Raw genomic sequence first — 22,313 nt, 5'->3', positions numbered from 1 at the left:
CTTTATTATATAGTATCTAAACAAGGTCACTTATCTAAACAAAGTTGCTTACTAGAGGGAAATTGACATGAATATAGTACATACAGTAAAGATTAACTTTAGGGAGGATAAGCTATGATGTGCTTTCCTGTAAAAGATAAAAAGGAAAGTATGCAGGGACTATAGGACTTCTGGCAGAGGAGAAAAGCGTGTTGGTGTTGAGAAAAGAATGTTGTTGTTCAAGGAGGAGAAGAAGTAGGGTGTCGTTCCTTGAACGTCCCCCAGACTGTGGAGTTGCCATCTCACAGCCGGTACTCCACACAGCCTGAGCAACACTGCGAGATCCCCATTTCTATAAGAAATAAAAAAGAAATTAAAAAAAATTTGCCAGGCATGTTGACATGCACCTATAGTCCCAGGTACTTAGGGAACTGAAGTGAGATGATTGCTTGAGCCGAGTCTGAGGTCGTATGGAGCTATGATGATGCCGCTGCATTCTAGCCTAGGTGACACAGTGAGACCCTGTCTTAAAAGAAGAAAAAGAAAAGGGTTGGGCATGTGCCTGTAAAAGAAAAGGGTGGTTCATGACTAATCCCAGCACTCTGGGAGGCCAAGAGGGTGGATTGCCTGAGCTCATGGGTTTGAGACCAGCTGGAGCCAGAATGAGACCCTGTCTCTAAAAATAGCTGGGTGTTGTGGGGGGCATGTGTAGTCCCAGCTATTAGGGAAGCTGAGGCAAGAGAATCTCTTGAGCCCAAGAGTTTGAGGTTGCTGTGAGCTGTTACGCCACAGCACTTTACCGAGGGTGACAAAGTGAGACTCTGTCTCCAAAAAAAAGAAGAAAAAGAAAGACATACTTGATGGCAGAGCAGTGAGAAAATTCTGGGGTTTTCTAACGGGATAGAATATGGTTTCAAACCTCCTGAATTCAGTAAGGATATATTTTGCAAGTAACTACTCTTAAAAATCAGAGTTGACCAAATATATAGTGAAATTCATTCCTGATGGTGCTTATGGGTTCCTCTCTGGTACCAGAAGTTGGACTGGTGACAGTGACAACGTTCCTTCAAGAATCCTCAGCAGTGTACACAGAAGAATCCTCCTTTCTAAGCAGCTGAGGGTGGTGCCCGTGACAGTGACAGTGCAACAGTGACAATTGCAACCAGAAAATAGCTGGGCGTCGTGGTGGGCACCTGTAGTCCCAGCTACTTGGGAGGCAGAGGCAAGAGAATTGCTTAAACCCAAGAGTTTGAGGTTGCTGTGAGCTGTGATGCCACGGTACTCTACCAAGGGCTACATAGTGAGACTGTCTCAAAAAAAATTATAATAAAAAAAAATAAAGGAGCTGAGTTTTCTGTGCTCATATAGACCTTTACAGTGGTACAACATAGTAACCTCTTAGATCAGTATGCCATGACTCAATGACTTGGGGATTTAGGGAGGAGACCAAGTGGTAGCATCTTTTGTCCACTGAACTGTGATGCCTGGCTTCTTAGGGAAGCCAGTTACTCATGCGGGACACAATGATGTGAGGGACTTTACCTAACAAATGCAATTAGTATAACCCAATTCTTTGTACTCTCAGTGGACCCCAAACAATAAAAAAAAGAAGTGGGCCCCTCAGATAGACAGGTGGATTAAAACTAGGGTTACTCAGCCAATGGGGACTTGCTGAGTGGTTGAAAGGTCCGATGGCTAACTGTCCTCTTGTTCAGTGGCAACATGTGGGTTTTCTTGTCCTTGGGGGAATGGCAGAGCAGGTCATCCCAAGTGTGAGTGATGACCTGGCCAATGATGCGCATTGGCCAGGTCATCGCTGGCCGAAAGAACAGGCATATCTTTCACTTTTTCCCTCGCTTTGGCCAGGATGTCTTTTCACAAATCTTGATACATTTCCTTCCTTAGCTTACATTATCTTCTGGGGGTTTCCAACATATCTGACTGGATATGGATTATGATATTTAAATTAATGCAGGCTATGCTTTCTGGATTTGTGATTTGAGAAAAAATGGACATAGCTTTTGCCACCTGGTTCTGATTCAGAGCTGATGCCACAGTGAAACAGGATGTTCTTCTGGAGAGAACTCCTTTGATTAGGGGTTCTTCTCTTAACATGGTACAGATTTTGAGAGATTCAGGGTTATTCAGTTTGTAGCAAATTGCAAAACCATAGGTATCTTTGCTGAACTTTACATCTGGATTTTCATCTCTTATCAATATTTCTGAAGCACTTTTATATTTACCCTAGATAAATAACATACTCCTCAAAATATTGAATTATGTGGAGTCTGCGAAGAAACCTTATAAACACTGGTCTTTGATGAGGGCCAGTACAGACCTCTCAAGATCCAACTTGTAACATAGCCTCATGAAAAGTGGTGCAGACTTATATTCCGCCAAATTGAAATTTCTGTTCTCTGTGTGGTACATGTAAGTGATACTTTCAGCCAGCTCCACGTCATCCTAGGACTCACATAAATGAAACAAGTTTCTCAACTCCTCCTTCAAGATGAGCTTGTTCTGGGTCAATTTCTCTTCCAGGTTTTTTTTTTTTTTTAATTTATTTTTTAGAGACAGAGTCTCATCTTACTGCCCTCGGTAGAGTGCTGTGGCGTCACAGCTCACAGCAACCTCCAGCTCTTGGGCTTAGGTGATTTTCTTGCCTCAGCCTCCCAAGTAGCTGGGACCACAGGCACCCACCACGCCTGGCTATTTTTTGTTGTTGTTGCAGTTTGGCTGGGGCTGGTTTTGAACCTGCCACCCTCAGCGGGCCGGTGCCCTATTCACTGAGCTACAGGCTCTGCCCCTCATTTGTTTTTTGACTCAGCATCTAGACCAGTGTTTGGCCTATGTTAAGCACCAAGTCAGTGATTGAATGAACGAATGAATTAAATGACATTAAAGTATCATTGGAAAGGTTTCTCCGAGTTTTCCCTTTGTTTCTGTGTGTTTTAAGTTTAACATTCAGCATTCTCAAAAAATATATATAGTCCCAGGTATATTGTAAGAGATTCCAATGCAGCTATTTTATGGAACCCCATGATAAGACACTGAACAAACCTTGCCTTTTGAACCTGTGTTTGAGTTTTGCTTCACCCTGTTTACCATACCTCCATCTTGCTAAGATTCCCCCACCTAGTAGGTCCTCAATAAAAATTGAATTGAATTATATATTAAGTGGTGGTGTGTCTTTTTAAAATTATAAGATGATATTACTGTAGATATACTGTCTGCTAATTTGGGGTTTTGTTTCCCCTGGCTATCCTTAATGTTTCACTTTTAATAGAATATGTGTGAAAACCTGGCACATGGCAGTGACCCAGTGAATCTTTTTTGCTATTTTTAAAGGCAACTGGAAAAACTGCCTTCCTTATATTAAAACATAATTGAGAGTCTTTTATGGCAAAAGATGTTCTGTTACCTTTACTAATAGTAAGTGTGAAATAGTGTGGGAAATGGCTTGCAAAATTAGTTTGCTTTTTTTTTTTGCAGTTTTTGGCCAGGGCTGTGTTTGAACCCACCACCTCTGGTATATGGGGCTGGCGCCCTACTCCTGCAAAATTATTTTGGGAGTTATTTTCCTTTTTAAGAAAAAGCTATTTTAAAAAATATAAAAACAATAAATGTCCAGTTCAGAATCTTGGAAAATTTAGAAATGCAAAAGAAAAAATTGAATATAATCTCACTATTCTCAGATACTCTTAATATTTTGGTGGTGTCTTTTCTTAGTCTTCTTTTTAGTCTTTTTTTCTGGTTTATATTTTCTTTCACAAAATAGTTTGATTTTGTAGAAAGCTTGTTTTCTCTTAGTAGTATATTGTGAAGATTTTCCCTTGCCCATACATACTCTTCTACAATATGTTTTTAAATGGCTTGAGAGTATTTGTTTTTTTGAGACAGAGTCTCACTATGTTGCCCTCGGTAGAGTGCGGTGGTGTCACAGCTCACAGCAACCTCAAACTCTTGGGCGTCACAGCTCACAGCAACCTCAAACTCTTGGGCTTGAGCGATTCTCTTGCCTCAGCCTCCCAAGTAGCTGGGACTACAGGCGCTCGCCACAATGCCTGGCTATTTTTCTGTTGCAGCTGTCATTGTTGCTTTAGCAGGCCAGGGCCGGATTCGAACCTGCCAGTCTTGGTGTATGTGGCTGGCACCCTACCCACTGAGCTACGGGCGCCGCTGGCTTTGGAGTATTATATTGGATTTGCCATATGGTGCTTTATTAGTCCTTTATGATAAATACTTATTACTTTTTGACAGTTTACCTTTTAATTAAAGAGAACCAAAAGTCTTTGTGTTTGTTCGTAGTTATTAATGAATTTGACTATAGTTGTAAAACATCCCATTTTTCTACAATATTGGTATAAAAACTTGGTGATATCAGTGTTAAGAAGATTAGTTAGATCTCAGAAAACTAAAACAACACAGGAATATCAAAGTACTAAGGAATAAATTCCTAATTATAATTATATATTTGGGATCTCAGAGTGTGCCAGGCATAACAGTTCACTAGAAAGAAATTCTAGAGACTCTAGAGGTAAATATCAATATTATGAATCAAAGGGCCAGCAGATCAAGCCGTAGATAAACCCCAACTTTAGAGGGAGACAGGATCCTTCCTCCTCCAGTATTTTGGAATCATATGGCAGAATGAATATTATGATCTACACATTCTCGTGTTAGCTGAGGAGACTATTGCTGACTAATAAAAGCCACTCAGGCTTTTATTTGTAAAGCCGTTGCATTCATATTGAATGGCTGGATAACCTGGTTGCTCAGAGGCTGTTGGCTTTGGAAAGGGTAAGGTTGACTCACACTAAAGGGAGGAGAAATAACTAGCAGAGACAGTTATTAAAGAAAAAAACACATTTACTGCATCAAGAGAGGTAATGTGGGAAATAATCACCAAGACATACGATTGAGCTCTTGAAACTCTGAAAAGGTGTTTTTTTTTTTTTTTTTTTTTGTAGAGACAGAGTCTCACTTTATGGCCCTGGGTAGAGTGCTGTGGCATCACACAGCTCACAGCAATCTCCAACTCCTGGGCTTAAGCGATTCTCTTGCCTCAGCCTCCCAAGCAGCTGGGACTACAGGCGCCCGCCACAATGCCCGGCTATTTTTTGGTTGCAGTTCAGCCGAGGCCGGGTTTGAACCCGCCACCCTCGGTACATGGGGCCGGCGCCTTACGGACTGAGCCACAGGCGCCACCCTGAAAAGGTGTTTTTTAGTTAATGTTTTTCAGATAAACTCCTCTGCTTTGCAGATCCTATAATTAAATGTTTCTTATAATGAGTTCACTACTGAAATGTGTCTGGGAAAGTGGCCAGAGGTCTTAAGTAAGGGCCCTATTCTTCAAAAGATGTACTCTTCCCTTGAGGCAGAGGTGGCATTTTTTTGGTTTCAAGAGTTTTCTGAGTCTGTGTCAGAGCAATGCCTTAGTGTCAGGAATAAGAATAATCTGTGGAACATTCAGAAATTGCCTCCTCAGTCACTGCCTTTGAGAGTCATTGAGGTCGACTTACTCTTTTGGAGCTGCGACCTCCATTAGGATGTGTTTAAGAAATGTGTGGAGTGCAGATTAATTGGTTGGCTTGAGAGTTAGGAAGTCTCATCGAAGTTCATAAAAAATTTTAAGTGATGGGACGTTTAAAAGAAAAGCTGTTTCTGTTTAACCAATCTGTAAGATTGAGTTATAATCTGTGCCATTCTATACATTAGACCTAGATTCTTAAGATAATTATGTTTTTTTATCATTTTTGGGACAGGATCTCACTCCATTACTCTGGCTAGGAGTGCAGTGGCATCATCATAGCTCACAGCAACCTCATACTTCTGGGCTCAAAGCAATCCTCCTGCCTTACCCTCTTGAATAGCTGGGACTATAGGTGCACGTGTCACCACACCTGGCTAATTTTTCTGTTTTTTGTAGAGGTGAAATTTCACTTTTGCTCAGTCTGGTCTCCAACTCCAGACCTCAAGCAGTCATCCTGTCTTGGCCTCCCAAAGTGCTAGGTGTGAGTCACTGTGCCTGGCTAGTAATTCTGTTAAGGTTAAATATTTCCTGTATTTTTATTTGACTTGCTTATCTGTTGGCTATTTTCAGGCTTTTCTAAGGTAGTTGTCGTAGACTGTGGTAAAATTTAATAGTGAGTGGAGGACAAATTATTTTAAAATATATATGGGTGAAATAGATGGAGTAACTCATTATACATGATTCCAGCTTGAAAATGCTTGCAGTAAAGCATCCATTAAGGTTATGTAATTCTGAAATTGCATAGACTGAGTTTATTAAGAAAGTGGTCTGTATGTAGATAAATAGAGTCTCAGCCAGAGCCCTGGAACTGCTGCTGTGAATGCTTTTCACTTTAGTCAGCTTAGTGACCCTTTAAGTAGCCAGTTGTCCTTTGGTTTCATTCTGCACTGCCACAGCAGTGACATCAGATGCAGCTGGAGGTTAAAGCAGAAGGATTATGTTAATTAATTCCAATGAAACAAAAACAGCCTCAAATAATTAATGGAATAACAGTTTCATTAAAAGACCTTAGAGCTTTATTTCTGCTCCTTCCCCCCCCACCCCGCCAAGAGACCAGAGAAAGAATGGCACAGATTGTTCACTTGAGACCATTTTAAGCAGTTGATCCATCTTACAGTTCTTACAGTCCTCATCTGATGGTTCTCATTTTAACATGAATCATTCAGGCCATGTAGTGATTTTCTTTTATTTCCTCTTGAAGTTGCTCTATGTTTGCCTTTGGTGATAGTTTTCTAGAGAAGAGTGCATGAGCTTTGGCTTGTCAGAATCTAAAAATGGCCTCTGTTTTATTTATAGCTGTCATATTTTAGTTTAAATACAGCTGACCTAGCAAGCTAACATTTGTATGTACAAGTAGGGTAGCAAGTAGCAGGTAAGATGACCTGCTGGGTTATTAGAAGGAATAAAAGGCTTTGAATGTTCCCATCACTATTCTCTTAAGCTAATTATGATGTCAGCTAGTCTTGCTACTGTGGAGTTTTTAGTTTTTTTTCTTTCAAATAGTTAAAGAACTATACATTATTAGACAGAGAAAGCCAGAGAAGGAAAACTAGGTGAAGAGACAAGTAGGAAAATTTTTTCTTATATGTGATAATCTTGGTTTTTTTCCCAACCCAACCTGAAGACACTTGCCTTTGAGCAAACAGTAAAAGAGTTTAATCCATTTTCATTTTAATACTAGATGAGAATTGGAGGAAATTATTGTATAACACATGGCTTGTAATTTTTTAGCAGATAGGAATATATGGATTTCATTGTTTTATTGAGACTCTCAGGATCTTATGTATGTTCAGGAGCTGAATTTCTAGGAGCATAATAATAAAGGGGTAAAGAAAAAGAAAGAAAAAGAAAAAAGGAAGCCTACAAACTAAAATAATAAAAAGCTGAGGAAAGGGAAGTTTCAGGATGGAGATTTGGATATAATAACTCAAATGTGTGTTATCAGCTTTGTGAGGGCCAAACAGGGTTAATGTCTTAGGGAGGGAAACAGTCTAATAACTCAGGAAACCAACAGCCTGCCTACCACAAGATTGGCCAATATAGCATGCTGGTCAATGCTGTAGAAGCAGCAGACTCAAGAGTAGATGGAACAGAGGAGGGATTAGAACAGATAGGACTAACACAGACATACACTTATATTTCTGCTTTTGTTTGTGCATTGTCTTTGTGCTGTGATTTTTTTTTTTGAGTGGTTTTATCAGATTAGCTGTAAGTTTTATCTAAGCTTTTCTAAAAGTAGCTACAAAATCTATTTGGATTTTGAAAATGTGATTGAAGCAGCTTTGCTATGTTAGGATTTTTTTTCTTTTTGAAACAGTCTCAAGCTGTCACCCTCAGTAGAGTCCCATGGTGTCCTAGCTCACAGCAACCTCCAACTCTTGGGCTTAAGCAATTCTCTTGCCTCAGCCTCCTAAGTAGCTGGGACTACAGGTGCCCGCCACAACGCCTGGCTATTTTTTTGTTGTTGTTGTTGCAGTTGTCATTGTTTTAGCAGGCCTGGGCCAGGTTTGAACCCTCCAGCCTCAGTGTATGTGGCCAGCACCCTACCCACTGAGCTACGGGTGCCGCTGCTATGTTAGGATTTCTGTGAACTATATATCTATGAAAATAAAGTAGAGAAAGACTATTTATAATTTATAAACAAGAGTTAAATTTTATAAATTTGGTTATATGATAAATAAAATAACAATCAATGATGTGATATGATTAAGAGTGTGATCTCTAGAGTTAGGTTGAATTTCCTGTGTGACCATAAGCAAATTAATGAATTAGTGAATGTATTTGCCTTATGGGGCAGCTGAGTGTGTGTGTATAAAGTGTAGTGCTTAGCATACCTAATAGTCTATTAATATTAATTCTTATGTATATTATTAGCTTGTCTATTTTAAATGACTTGTAAAAATCTGTTTCTTTATTAAAAAAGTTGTAGCCCTACATAGATCTCTACTTACATGCTTAAAGCATCTGGAAGGTTTCAGGGTATTAGTTATGCACAGTAGTATATTTCTCCTCTCATTCTACGTAAGGTTTGGCTAGAGATACTATTTCACTTTTAATCTGTCTGCAACTCGGTGTTGTCAGCACCATCTGACATGGTTGTAGTTTTCATCCCAGTCCTTTTTTAATATCTCCTTCATCAGCATCCTCAACTTCTTTTCTGCTGGAAAGGGGAACTGCATTTTAAACTTGGACTCTTAAAGATCCTGCACCCAGATTTAATTAATTAGCATAATGAGCATTTTAAACCCAGTGCAGATATGTGTCATGAACTGTTGCTTGAATCCCTGCAGCCAGACCCAACCCCCTATTTATCTTGCCACTATAAATATTAAAAATACCCTAAATATGCCTTTTTAACTTCCCTTGCAGTTAGGGCTAGCTGTATGATTCAATTCCGGCTAATACCCAGAAATCTTCTAGAGGACCTCTACAAGGAAAAATATTGCTTCTCTGACAAAAGGAACAGAAGCAAGAGAACAGTTTGTACACATACTCTCTTCTTTCTTCCATCCTTAAGCATAGAACATGATGTATGGAGTTGTGGCAGCCAAATCGAATAAGTCAATTTGTTCAATTTGAATTTGCTAATTTATCCAGCATTATTGATGCACAAAACAAATACAGGTAACATGGGAATATGGTAGGCTTCAGGAGGTGAACAGTGAATTCTGGTCATGCTTTGGACATTGCAAAACATAGGCATTAAGCGGATTGCTTGAGCTCAGGAGTTCGAGACCAGCCTGAGCAAGAGTGAGAGGCCTCATCTCTAAAAGTAGCTGGGCATTGTGGTGGGCGCTTGTAGTCCCAGCTACTCAGGAGGCTGAGGCAAGAGAATTACTTGAGCCCAAGAGTTTGAGGTTGCTGTGAGCTGTGATGCCATGGCACTCAACCCTGGGGCGACTGAGTAGGACTCTGTCCCCCAAAAAACAACAACAAAAAAACATAGGCATTAATATCAAGTATCCAGTCCTAGTCATTTTATGTGGTTACCTTCACACTCTACTTAAGGCTTTTCAAAGTTTTTGCTTTCTCCAGGCTTAGAAAGCTGAACAGGGTAGAAGCAAGGATTGAAGTTTGACATGGGGAAAACTGGGTTTGAGTAAAACTGAGTGGATAGAAGACCTCATTTAAAGATGAGTGTGTAGAGACCACACCACTGTGCTAGTCAGATTGTTTCGAGGATATCCTGAGTTTATGGTAGCTGTGTGTTCTTACATTTCAGTGAGGGAGGGAACAAGATATTACAAAGACAAATAAGAGGGGAAACAGCAGCAGCAGAATTTGAAGGCCTAGAAAAATTCCTTGTCAGCATCAAAAGGCCCTCAAGTTTGGGATTCACTTCTACCTGGTCACTGAGCACTTATGTGAAGTTTGTGGTAAAGCCATGTCAACCATATGCTTAACCTAGTCTTGTTAAATTTTAGATTATTTAATGATAAGATGTTCAGTGAATTTGTCTATTTGGCGTGAAAATTTTAAAGTCAAGGTAGGCAAGGAAGGGAATAGAAGTAACAAAAAATACAGATATAGAGGGTGCTTGTGGAAAAAAAGTAGGATATTAAGAAAATTTGATTGTATCAGAAGATAAGCATGATATTAATAACATTTTCCACTTAAAAATTGCTCTTAAGCTTTTTCTCAATTTGGTTTTTATTCCGTTTAGCTTTTTTTGTTGCTTTTAGAATTTTTTACAATTGATACACATAAATAGATGTACATATTTTACATTTTTTTGGCTGGGGCTGGGCTTGAACCTGCCACCTCTGGTATATGGGTGCCGCGCGCTACTCCTTGAGCCACAGGCGCCACCCTAGATGTACATATTTTAGAGATACATGTGTTAATTTAATGCATTAATATAATTTGTAAAGATCAAGTCAATGTATTTGGGATACCCATTGCCTTAAATATTTGTCTTTTCCTTATGCTAGAAACAAATTAGTCTCTAGCTATTTTGAAGTATATGGTAGATTATTGTAAACAGTAGTCATCCTACTGATCTATCAAACACTAGGTCCTATTTCTTCTATCACACTATGTATTTATACCCATTAATCTCTCTCTCTTCATCCTCACCTCACCTCTGCTGTTACTGTCCTCTGATAACTACTGGTCTATACTCCATCTTCATGAGATGTAATTTTTGAGTTCTTGCATATGAATGAGAACATGTGATATTTGTCTTTCTGTGCTTGGTTTATTTCACTTAACATAATGACCTCCAGTTCTATCCAGGTTGCTGCAAATGACAGAATTTAGACTCTTAAATTTTTCATTTGTTGAGACTCACAAGGCAGTGTGTCTTTTATATTTTTTCATCATAAGGGAAGACAGTAATCTTTTATGTAACTGAATAAATAAATAAAATTATTATTTACCAATGATACAATAAGAGAATTATACTTTAGTGGAGGCTGATAAATGCAAACCCCTGTGTCTGTTTATTTGCCTTTTACATTTATCAGCTAAGTTGGTAACCTCTCTGTCCTCTCACTGGAAGTTCTGGAAATAGCTTTCCTAATGAAATGAGACATTTCTGTAGAAGCAACATGGTCAGAGGTTGTATTATTTCTGGTTCAGAGTGAGAAAAAGAGTTTGTAAATATACTGAAGGTAAATATGAGAAGGCTATAACTGCAGTCATATTAAAGATTTAGATCTTTTGTATAAGTGATAGAATAATTACAAGCTCCATTTTATGTTTTCAGTATTGTTAAGTGTAAAACCTGAAGTGCTTCTGATCTTATTAGAATCCATTTTGTCTTATATTTTATGAATTAAAAAATTTAATATTGGTCTACATGTATAAATACTATCTTTTCTGCTATCACAAAAAGAGAAGTAATGTTACATTAACAGGGATAGATGTGGGGAAAAAGTGAAATGCAATATGTATAATGTGTGTATTTGTGTGTGTATGTTATGGAAGTTTATACTAGATGGTTTAGATTTTTTTAAAGAGTTTTTCCTAGGGGATAAGATTATGGGACTTTTTTTTTTTTTGGTTTTTGGCCGGGGCTGGGTTTGAACCCGCCACCTCTGGCATATGGGACCGGCGCCCTACTCTTTGAGCCACAGGCGCCGCCCGATTATGGGACCTTTTCACTTCTTAATTTATTCAGTTACATAATCTCTAGATTTTTATAAGCAATAAACATTTTCTTTTATAATCAGAAAAGAGCCAGTATTTTCTTTTTTTTGAAGTAGTGTAAACAAAGATGTTTTGAACAGACATTTTTGAGTTTAAAAAGTTTCCTAATAGTGCATGTACAACATATATAATATATTAAAATATTTTTAATATATTTAAAGCATTTGTTGATGCTTTCAGAACTGAAATGCCTCATTCCTGATCCATTTTTGGTGTTGGGATTAGCATCTTGGATTATGCATCCCTACTATCCCTACTAAAAAAAAAAAATCAAACTTAGTAACAAGTGTCACAGAGGATGTGGAGAAATTGGAACACTTGTGCACTATTGGGAGGGATGTAAAATGGTGCAGGTACTACGGAAGACAGTATGTTCAAAGAATTAAATGTGCATATTACTCTATTATATCTAGAACCAGAAGTCCTTTTTTGAGCTATTTTATAAGAGTCTGTTTAAGTTCTTGTCTTATTTAGATGCTATAATTATTCAGATGACCAGATATATACTTTTGTTTATCATTTTGAGGAATCTTTAGTAGGTAAAGCAACAAATTGTGGGCCAGGGAGGCCGAGGCAAGAGGATTGCTTGAGGCTAGGAGTTTTACAGACCAGCCTGAGTAACAACAGCAAAAAAAAAAAAAAAAAGAGAGAAGAAGAAAGAAAGAAAAAGAAAAATCACCAGACTTGATTGTATGAACCTCTACCTCTCACTTTTTAGGAGGCTGAGGTAGGAGGATTGCTTAATTCTAGGAGCTTGAGGTTGTAGTGAGCTATGACTCCTGGGCAATAGAGTGAGACCTCGCTGAAAATATTAAAGAAGTTAAAAAAAATCTATGAAAAATTTATTTCCAATATCCTATCAATAATTCTAAAAATGCATAACACAGGGTACGCGTGTGTATGTGCGCACGCGTGTGTGTGTGTGTGTGCGTGTGTGTGTATGTATGTTGTGTAGTAAACCCCTACAAAGGTTTCTATTTCTAAAGATACCCTACTTTGTCCTTATATTTTTATTTTTATTTTTTGTAGAGACAGAGACAGGGTCTCGCTATGTTGCCCAGGCTTATTTCAAACTCCAGGCCTCAAGTGATCTTCCTGCTTTGGCCTCTGAAAGTACTGGGATTATAGGCATGAGCCGCCACACTTGGCCTTCTATTAATATTTAAATTTTTTTTTTTTTTTGTAGAGACAGAGTCTCACTTTACGGCCCTCGGTAGAGTGCCGTGGCCTCACACAGTTCACAGCAACCTCCAACTCCTGGGCTTAAGCGATTCTCTTGCCTCAGCCTCCCGAGTAGCTGGGACTACAGGCGCCCACCACACCGCCCGGCTATTTTTTGGTTGCAGTTTGGCCGGGGCCGAGTTTGAACCCGCCACCCTCGGTATATGGGGCCAGCGCCTTACCGACTGAGCCACAGGCGCCACCCAATATTTAAAAATTTTTTACATTTTTGTTGGTCATATGGTATATAAAATGAAAACATTTTATATTTATTTATTTTTATTTATTTATTTTTTCTAGAGACAGAGTCTCACTATATTGCCCTGGGTAGAGTGCTGTGGTGTCACAGCTCACAGTAACCTCCAGCTCTTGGGTTTAGGCGATTCTCTTGCCTCAGCCTCCTGAGTAGCTGGGACTACAGGTGCCTGCCACAATGCCTGGCTATTTTTATTATTTATTTATTTATTTGTCTTTTGTTGCAGTTTGGCCGGGGCCGGGTTCGAACCCACTGCCCTGAGTATATGGGGCCAGCGCCCTATTCACTGAGCCACAGGCACCACCCATGTAATCTATTTATGAAAAAAGTTTTGTATTTCTAGAGGTAAATTTGAATTTGCTTAAATTTAAAAAATAAACCATAGCTAATTTTGTAATTTTCCATAACTAGTTTTTTCTTTCATCCTTTCTCTCTCTCCCTGCCCCCAAGACTAGAGTATATTGGATTATATCTCACTGCAACCTCAAACTCCTAGATTCAAGTCATCTCCAGCCTTAGCCTACTGAGTAGCTAGGACTACAGGTGCATGCCACCATGCCTCAGTGATTTTTTATTTCTTTCTAGAGACGGGTCTTTTAGGCTAGTCTTGAACTTCTGGGTTCAAGCAGTCCTCCTACCATAGCCATCCAAAGTTGTGGGACTATAGGTGTGAGTCATCATGCATGGCTTAAATTTTCTATATGCTATTAGTAGTTACTCCTTTTAGGCAAATTTATTTTTCCAATATAAGTATATTGAGTTATAATTTTATTTTCTTTTTGCAACTCCCCCTCACCCTCTGAGTATAAATCTTTCTAAAATATATATATTAAAAATAGGGTATTTGGGGCAGCGCCTGTGGCTCAGTGAGTAGGGCACTGGCCCCATATACCAAGGGTGGCGGATTTGTACCCGGCCCCAGCCAAACTACAACAAAAAAATAGATGGGTGTTGTGGCGGGCACCGGTAGTCCCAGCTACTCGGGAGGCTGAGGCAAGAGAATCGCTGAGCCCAAGAGCTGGAGGTTGCTGTGAGCTGTGATGCCATGGCACTCTACCGAGGGCGACAAAGTGAAGACTCTGTCTCTTTAAAAAAAAAAAAAAAGAAAAAAGCGTAGGGTACTTTTTTTTTTTGGAGACAGAGTTTCAAGCTGTCACCCTGCATAGAGTGCTGTGACATCTTAGTTCACAGCAACCTCCAACTCGAGCTCAAGTGATCCTCTTGCCTCAGTTTTTCTATTTTTAGTAGAGATGGCGTCTTCCTTTTTGCTCAGGTTGGTCTTGAACCTGTGAGCTCAAGCTATCCACCTGCCTCAGCCTCCCAGGGTGCTAGGATTACAGGCGAGAGGGTACATTTTTTTAATTTAGAAAATATGGGGAAGTGGAGAAGTGGGTATTAAAAAAACAAAAAAAAGAAAAGGGAGGGGAAGGAGTGGGGAGGATGGGTGGAGGGAGGATGATACCATTCAGTGATAACCACATGTTTTCTTCACATGACAGAGGGAAGATGTTTGATTCTGTACTATTGATTGTACTAATGAGCCTCCCTGGCTCATTCTTTTCTATTACAAGTTGAACTGTTATATTGTGGGGTTTTAGAGTGAGGGACCAAACAGGGAAGCTTATTATGCTGGTCATTCACCCTTGGGTTTTTTTTGCTTATATGATACAAACTAAAACATGATTCCGTAATACCTATTTGTGTTTCAAATAATGTATTATTAAATAGAGATTATTTATAATTTCATAAGAAAGGATATACGTTTGCCTGTATTTTCCCCATCTTTTTCTGTTCTCCTATATACCCCACCTAAGTAAATCAAAATTTTATGGCATCTCTGGACACTGTGTAGCAGTGACTCAGAATGCTCAATATCTCTGTACTTGGAATTTGTTGTCAAGTTTTTAGTCATGCTGAGACTAATGTCTTCTAGAGTATAATAATACTGTGTGAACATGAAACTGGCTTAAAGAACACATTTTTTGAACTGAAAGAAACATTTTCCATTTTTTCTTAATGTGTTATAGGAAAGTGGCTACATATTTATTTTCTGGTTCACTAATTTAATCTGTGGCTATAATTAAATTACTCTCAAACTTCTGGTTCTGAAATGTAGTTCATCTTAGACAAATTACTTCCTTTAGAACATGTTAACTGACTCTTAAGTGTCAAGGTTGAAAGCCTTTTTCACACATGGGGCCTGGGCCAACCTTTCTACCTTCAGGCCAAGGGTTCTGTAAGCTCTAGTTCTCATCCCCATCAGCCTGTAGGCCCTGTTGATTCACAGCCTAAGCACTAGTTCTGAGTTTTCTCCCATGATTAAAACAAACAGACAAAACTTTTTATTATGTGCAAATCTAAAACACATGCTAAAATAGAAGAGTAGAACAAATCCTCGTGTACCCACTCCTCAGCTTCCAACAGTATCAGCTTCTGACCAATCTATGTCATCTCCACTCTCCGCCTTTGTTGCCCTTCCGTATTATTTTGAAGCAAATCCTAGATGTACTGTTATTTCATCCCAGATATTTCAGTATGTATCTGTGCAGAAAAGAATTAGCACAGCAAGCCTGACTGCTATCCTTTGAAAGTCCTGTTTACAAGGTTGGCCCTTCGCAGGCATCTGAGACCTTGGATTTGGGAAGGGTTCTTACCACCCTAGGTGATAGTAACTCACTGTGCCTAAGCTTTTTGTATAAAACACATGCTTTATGAACACCGGCTTTCTTTCTGGGAGTCTGGAATATGGGTATGTGCCAAATAGAGTGTGCATATGTAACCAGCTCCCAATAAAAACTGAGCAATGAGGCTCTAATGAACTTCTTTGGTAGACAGCATTGTTGCAGCTACTTGATAGGGAGATATAGCCCAACCTACATGACTCCACTGGGGGAAGACTCTTGGGAGCTTGTATCTCTTTTCCTCTAAACTTCATTCATACTTTTTTTGGCTTCGCTAATGTTGCTCTGTGTCCTTTTGCCCTAATGGATCTTGGCTATGAATAGACCCATATCCTGAGTCCTGTGAGCTCTCCTACCAAATCGCTGAACTTGTGAGTGGTCTTGGGAATCTCTGACAGAACTTGTCTAATACAAGAACTTAACAACAACAACAACAGCAGCAGCATATATATATATGTATGTGTGTGTGATATACACATATATATACAATTATGCCTAAAATATAGTCATAATAATTCCTTAATACCATCAAATATCAAGCCAGTGTTTACATTTCCAATTTTCTCATAAACATCATAATCTCTTTTTTTTTTTTTTTTGAGACAGAATCTTATTATGTTGCCCTTGGTAGAGTGCCATAGAGTCACAGCTCACAGCAACCTTATAAACTCTTGGGCTTAAGTGATTCTCTTGTCTCAGCCTCCCAAGTAGCTGGGACTATAGGCACCTGCCACAACGCCCAGCTGTTTTTTTGTTTTTTTTTGTTACAATTGTCATTGTTTAGCTGGCCCGGGCCTGTTCAAACCTGTCAGCCTCGGTGCATGTGACTGGCACCGCAACCACTGTGCTATAGGCGCTGAGCCATCATAATCTTTTTTTATAGTTTGTTTGAATCAAGGTTCAGACATTGTAACTGATTGATAGTTTTATTTATTTATTTATTTTTTAAGTGACCAGGTCTCTCTCTGACCCAGGCTGGAATGCAGTGGTATGATCATAGCTTACTGCAACCTCAAATTCTGGGGCTCAAGTAGTCTTCCTATCTCAGCTTCCCAAGTAGCTGGGAGTACCAGCATACACCACCACATCCAGTTAATTTTTTATTTATTTTTTTGAGGCAGAGTCTCACTCTGTCGCCCTTGGTAGAGTGCCACAGCATCACAGCTCACAGCAACCTCAAACTCCTGGGCTTACACGATTCTCTTGCCTCAGCCTCCCAAGTAGCTGGGACTACAGGTGCCCACTACAACACCTGGCTATTTTTAGAGACAAGGTCTTGTTCTGGCTCAGGCTGGTCTCCGACCTGTGAGCTCAGGCAGTCTACCTGCTTTGGCCTCCCAAGTGCTGGGATTATAGGCATGATGCGCCGTGCCTGGAGTCTCACTATGTTCCCTGGGCTGGTTTTGAACTCCCGTCTCAAGTGATCCTCCTGCCGCAGCTTAACCATCATGCCTGGGCCTGATACTTCTTTTAAGTCTTTGTTGATCTATAAGTTTCACTTTTATCTCTTTTTCTTTTCTTTTATCCTTGAAATTAATTTTTGCTGAAAACACTGGGTCATTTTTCCTCTATGGTTTCCCACACTCTGGCTTTTGCTGATTGTATTGCCATGATGTAGTTTAATGTGTTGCTCTGGAAATTGGTAATTGGATCTAGAGGCTTCTTGTGTAAGTTTTTGAAAGCCTCATGCTTTCATATATCCTGAGGATATGCCTTAATTTCCTTTTGACTGATGTTTGCCAAGCACATTGATGTACTTGGATAAAAGAGGCTCTTAACAGTGAATATCTTTGTTTTCAGTAGCGTGAGACAAGATCTTCTGACACTTGTCTGACTCACAGTACTTTAGAGAATCCAGTCAAAAGTACATAGCTTAGTGTTCATTACCTGCCTTTCAGGTACTAACCTTGGCAGAGTTCCCTGAGCAAAAACTAGCTTTAATTATCTGGGATTGGTGTATTGCCATTGCAACTAGGTATTATGATATAGGTAGAAATGTAGGGGTTTCTTTATCTTATTATGAAGACTCTAAAAATAGAAAACATCAGAACCCTACTAAAACCTAGCCTCCAACATATATTAATTTACTGTAGAGCAAAATCCTTCAGTATCTCAGTAACAAAGATGTAAGTTATTAAGTTCTTAGATTCCTCTTAACTTAATGCTGTAGGAATAATCCAATAACAAAGGTACAATGTAGATATCATAGGTCATCTTTGGAGATGTGCCTTTTTGAAATGACTGGATAGTTGGATATATATTTTCTTTTTTTGAAAAGAGACAATAAGGAGGTTTTTTTATTCAAAGGTATAACTGGATAAGTAGATTTGTTTACAACCATTCTTGTGAAATACTTTTTAAAAAAAATACGACCAATTTCTTTGCAAATATCATACACATACCTCAACTATGATGACTTAATTTTTGGTGGATAATGTACATGATTAGGCAGTAATAGGCAAGCTCACACTGGTAGATTAACTATCCAATACTCAATCAAAACTCCGTTTGTGGACCCCGCTTCTTGATCGATTTCTGTTCCCACTTCGTCTTCTACCATCTTGTCAACTTCCTGAGCGACTCCCCTGTCGACTCTGTCTACCAGACCGGCCACCAGATCGACCCCCTGATCGACCTGACCTGCCTGACCGGCCACTTGACCAGCCATTCCTCTGTCTGGAATTAGAAGATGTGTTTCCATCATAATATTCTTCAATTTCAGGTAGTTTGGCTGGCATTGAGAGTATCCAGTCTGAATCATGCCACTCGGCCTGTAACCTTTCTGACTCAGCCGTGGGAACATCAAAGCAAACACCCATATTTCCTTTTAGGAGGCACATTCTGGTAATCTGGGACACAGCTTTACTACTCAGCTTTCTGTTAAGTTCTTTCCAAGCACAGCTGACATCCTGTATTTCCTCTAGGCTTTCCAAAGTCATATGGTCACAAACCCCTTATCAGAGGTGATTAAAGATTGTGGTTCAAAGTTTGATGCACCAGAAGTGTGGGCTAATGCTGCAGCCAATGCATCCACTGCCCCCTTCTGAGCTGATGGTCAGAAAAAATCAACAGCAGCATAAGAAACTGAAGCCAGAGACCTGATGGCATCCATGCTTTTAGACTTAACTAAATCCATTGTAGAAGGAACACCTACACGTTTAAAAGTAATTCCTGCTTTTTGTTCCACATATCTTAGTTGACCTCTTTCTCTTGGTTGATAAAAACATATACAAATCCCCGTCTGGCCAGCTCTACCTGTGCGTCCAGAGCGGTGGATATAGGACTCAACATCCTGAGGAGGAGAACTTTGAATCACTAGGTCAACCTCAGGAATGTCCAAACCATGGGCAGCCACATTGGTTGCCACCAAAACTTCAAAACAACCTTCTATGAAGCCTTTCAGCGTAATTTCTCTTTGTGATTGTGCAATGTCTCCATGTAAACACTGGGCATTCTGTTTTATGTGTGGATTCATGGCCATTTCAGTTACATTCTTCTTGGTCTCACAGAAAATAATAGCCCTCCCTTCAGAACCGCTGTAGACTTGAAGGACATCTCCAATAACTGCCGGCCTCTGAGACCAATGACTGGATGGCCAAATGTTCCACAGTAGTTGCAGCCTTTTGAGTCATTTTTCCAACAAGGTAAACCTGTTCATATCTGGATTTCATGTATTTTTTTGCAACTTTGTATACCCATTGTGGGCAAGTTGCAGAAAAAAGTAAAGTCAGAGGATTGTCTTCAGAATCAGTTTTGTAGGATTCATAAATAATATCTTCAACTTGCTCAGCAAAACCTAAATCTAACATCTGATCCACTTCATCAAGCACAACATGGTGCAGTTTAGAAAGATCCAATCGGCCGCTCTGCAAATGGTCTTTGATACGACCAGGGGTTCCAACCAAGATGTCAATACCATTTCGAATATGATTAATTTGGCTTTGATATGATGTTCCACCATAAAAACATGCCACCCGGAGCTTCCTAGTTATATCTTTGAAGTCTTTGGCTACTTGGTTTGCCAGTTCCCTTGTTGGAGCCAAAACAAGTACCTTTGGTGAGTAGCTTTTTTAAATTGTTTCTTGATTTCTTTGGAGTCTTTCAAACAAGGGGATAGCAAAAGAGAATATCTTTTCTGTTCCTGTCCGTGCTTGAGCTATTAAATCTTTTCCTTCATATACAGGACCAAAGGTCTTAACTTGAATAGGAAAGAAGATATGTTACCCCTCGACCTTTCAGAAGCTTTATAGTTTCTTCAGAAATAGGAAAATTTGAGAAGGCTCCTTCTTTCTGTTCACGTGTTAGTGTCTCCTCCGGTTTACTGTCATTTGATTTATGAGTAGAAGTATCTAAGGATGATACTCGTTTTCATTTTTTTTTCATATTCATAAATATCTCCACTTGATAGATCTTTTCTTCTTGACTTATGAGATTTAGAGGATTCATCTGAAAGTCTATTAAATCCTTCTTCAGCGTCTCCATTTAGCGTCTCTTTCATTTTAACTTTTTTGGGCTTAGGAGCATCCAAGTCATTCACAACACCATGTTCTCTTGTTTCTGATTTCTCATCTAAGTCGTAATGGTGCCTTGACTTCCTTCTATCACTTTATACTCCTTTGTGTTTAGCAAAGAGCATAGTATAAATTAGGTTCGATAAATACCTTTTGCCTCTCCTTCCTCTGGCTCTTGGACTCCTCCAAGGGTGCTTCCAGCTCCATAATGTCCCCCCAGAGGAGCTTCCCAGGCATTACAGGCCGCTGCCACTGCCTCCCTCCAGTCACAGTGGCCACAACCACCTACTGGATAGTTGGATATTTAACAAACATTTAGAATATAAATGTATACTTTAAAAATTTTATTCTTAAGGTCTGGGCTCACAGCTGTAATCCTAGCACTCTGAGAGGCAGAGGTGGATGGATTGCTTGAGCTCAGGAGTTCGACACCAGCCTGAGTAAGAGTGAGACCCCGTTGCTAAAAATAGGCATTGTGATGAGTACCTGTAGTCCCAGCTACTCAGGAGGCTGGGGCAGAGGATCACTTGAGCCCAAGAGTTTGAGGTTGCTATGAGCTATGACACCATACCACTCTACCCAGGGTAACAGAGTGAGATTATGTTTAAAATAAAAAAAGTAAATAATTTTATTTTTAATTGTGGTAAAAAGCCGTTAAGTTTTCCCTTGTACAACCAACTCATCTCTGGAACTCTTTTCATCTAGCAAAACTAAATTTTGTACCCTTTAAACAATAACTCCCTATTCCCCCACCTCCATGCCATGACAGCTGCTGTTCTGCTTTTCTGTCTCCATGAATTTGACTACTCTAGGCACCTCATGTAAGTGGAATCATACAGTATTTGTCTTTTTGTGACTGGTTTATTTAATGTAGTATAATGTTCTCAAGGTTCATTCACGTTGTAATATGTATTAGAATTTCCTTCCTTTTTAAGACTGAATAATATTCTATTGTATGAATATATACCCCCTTTTGTTTATGCATCAATGTACTGACTGACATGTGGGTTGCCCCTTACCCTTTGGCTATTGTGAATAATACTGCTATGAACATGTATGTACAAATATCTCTTTGAGACCTGGTTTTTAATTTTGGGTGTCTACCTAGAAGTGGGATTGCTAGATCATATTAGAATCTTATTTAATTTTTTTTTTTTTTTGAGACAGGGTATCACTTTGTCACCCTGGGTAAAGTGCCGTGGCGTCATAGGTCACAGAAACCTCAAACTCTTGGGCTCAAGCGATTCTCTTGCCTCAGCCTCCCGCATAGCTGGGACTATAGGCACCTGCCACAACGCACAGCTCTTTCTTAGAGACAGGATCTTGATCTGGCTCAGGCTGGTCTTGAACCCATGAGCTCGCAATCCACCTGCCTTGGCTTCCTAGAGTGCTGGAATTACAGGTGTGAACCAGCTGGATTTTGTTTAATTTTTTGAGAAACCACTATTCTAGTTTCTATAGTGGCTATAGCATTTTACATTCCCACTAACAGTACACAAAGGTTTCAGTTTCTCCCGATCCTCTTCAAAACTTGTTATTTTCTTTTTTTTGGAGTGGGCATCCTGACAGGTGAGAGATGGTATCTCATAGTTTTGATTTGCGTTTCTCTATAATGACTAATGATGTTCAACTTTTTTTTTTTTTTTTTTTTTTAGAGACAAATTCTCACCTTATCACCCTTGGTAGAATGCAGTGGCATCACAGCTCATAGCAACCTCCAACTCCTGGGCTTAGGTGATTCTCTTGCCTCAGCCTCCTGAGCATCTGGGACCACAGGTGCCCACCACAACGCCCTGCTATTTTTTTGTTGCAGTTTGGCCGGGGCTGGGTTCAAACCTGCCACCCTTAGTATATGGGGCCAGCGCCGTACTCACTAAGCCATAGGCACTGCCTGATGTTCAACTTTTTTTCATGAACATATTGGCCATTTGTATAACTTTGTGGGGAAATGTTTATTCAAATCCTTTGCCCATTTTTTTTTT

At 39.5% G+C, this 22,313-nt stretch overlaps 1 protein-coding gene and 2 pseudogenes across 4 annotated transcripts in view; 1 reads left to right on the top strand and 2 right to left on the bottom strand.

Moving 5' to 3' along the window:
• Positions 1–22,313, top strand: part of MYO5A (myosin VA) — a 210,103-nt gene that overhangs the window by 13,472 nt on the left and 174,318 nt on the right. The gene's annotated exons all lie outside the window — the stretch shown is intronic.
• LOC128587674 (pentatricopeptide repeat-containing protein 2, mitochondrial-like) lies at positions 1,629–2,409 on the bottom strand (annotated as a pseudogene).
• LOC128588384 (ATP-dependent RNA helicase DDX50-like) lies at positions 18,204–20,568 on the bottom strand (annotated as a pseudogene).

This window comes from Nycticebus coucang, chromosome 6, assembly GCF_027406575.1.
Source record: "Nycticebus coucang isolate mNycCou1 chromosome 6, mNycCou1.pri, whole genome shotgun sequence".
NCBI lineage: Eukaryota > Metazoa > Chordata > Mammalia > Primates > Lorisidae > Nycticebus > Nycticebus coucang.
The sequence above is the reverse complement of the archived record's forward strand: the minus strand, read 5'-3'. Positions and strand labels throughout refer to the sequence as shown.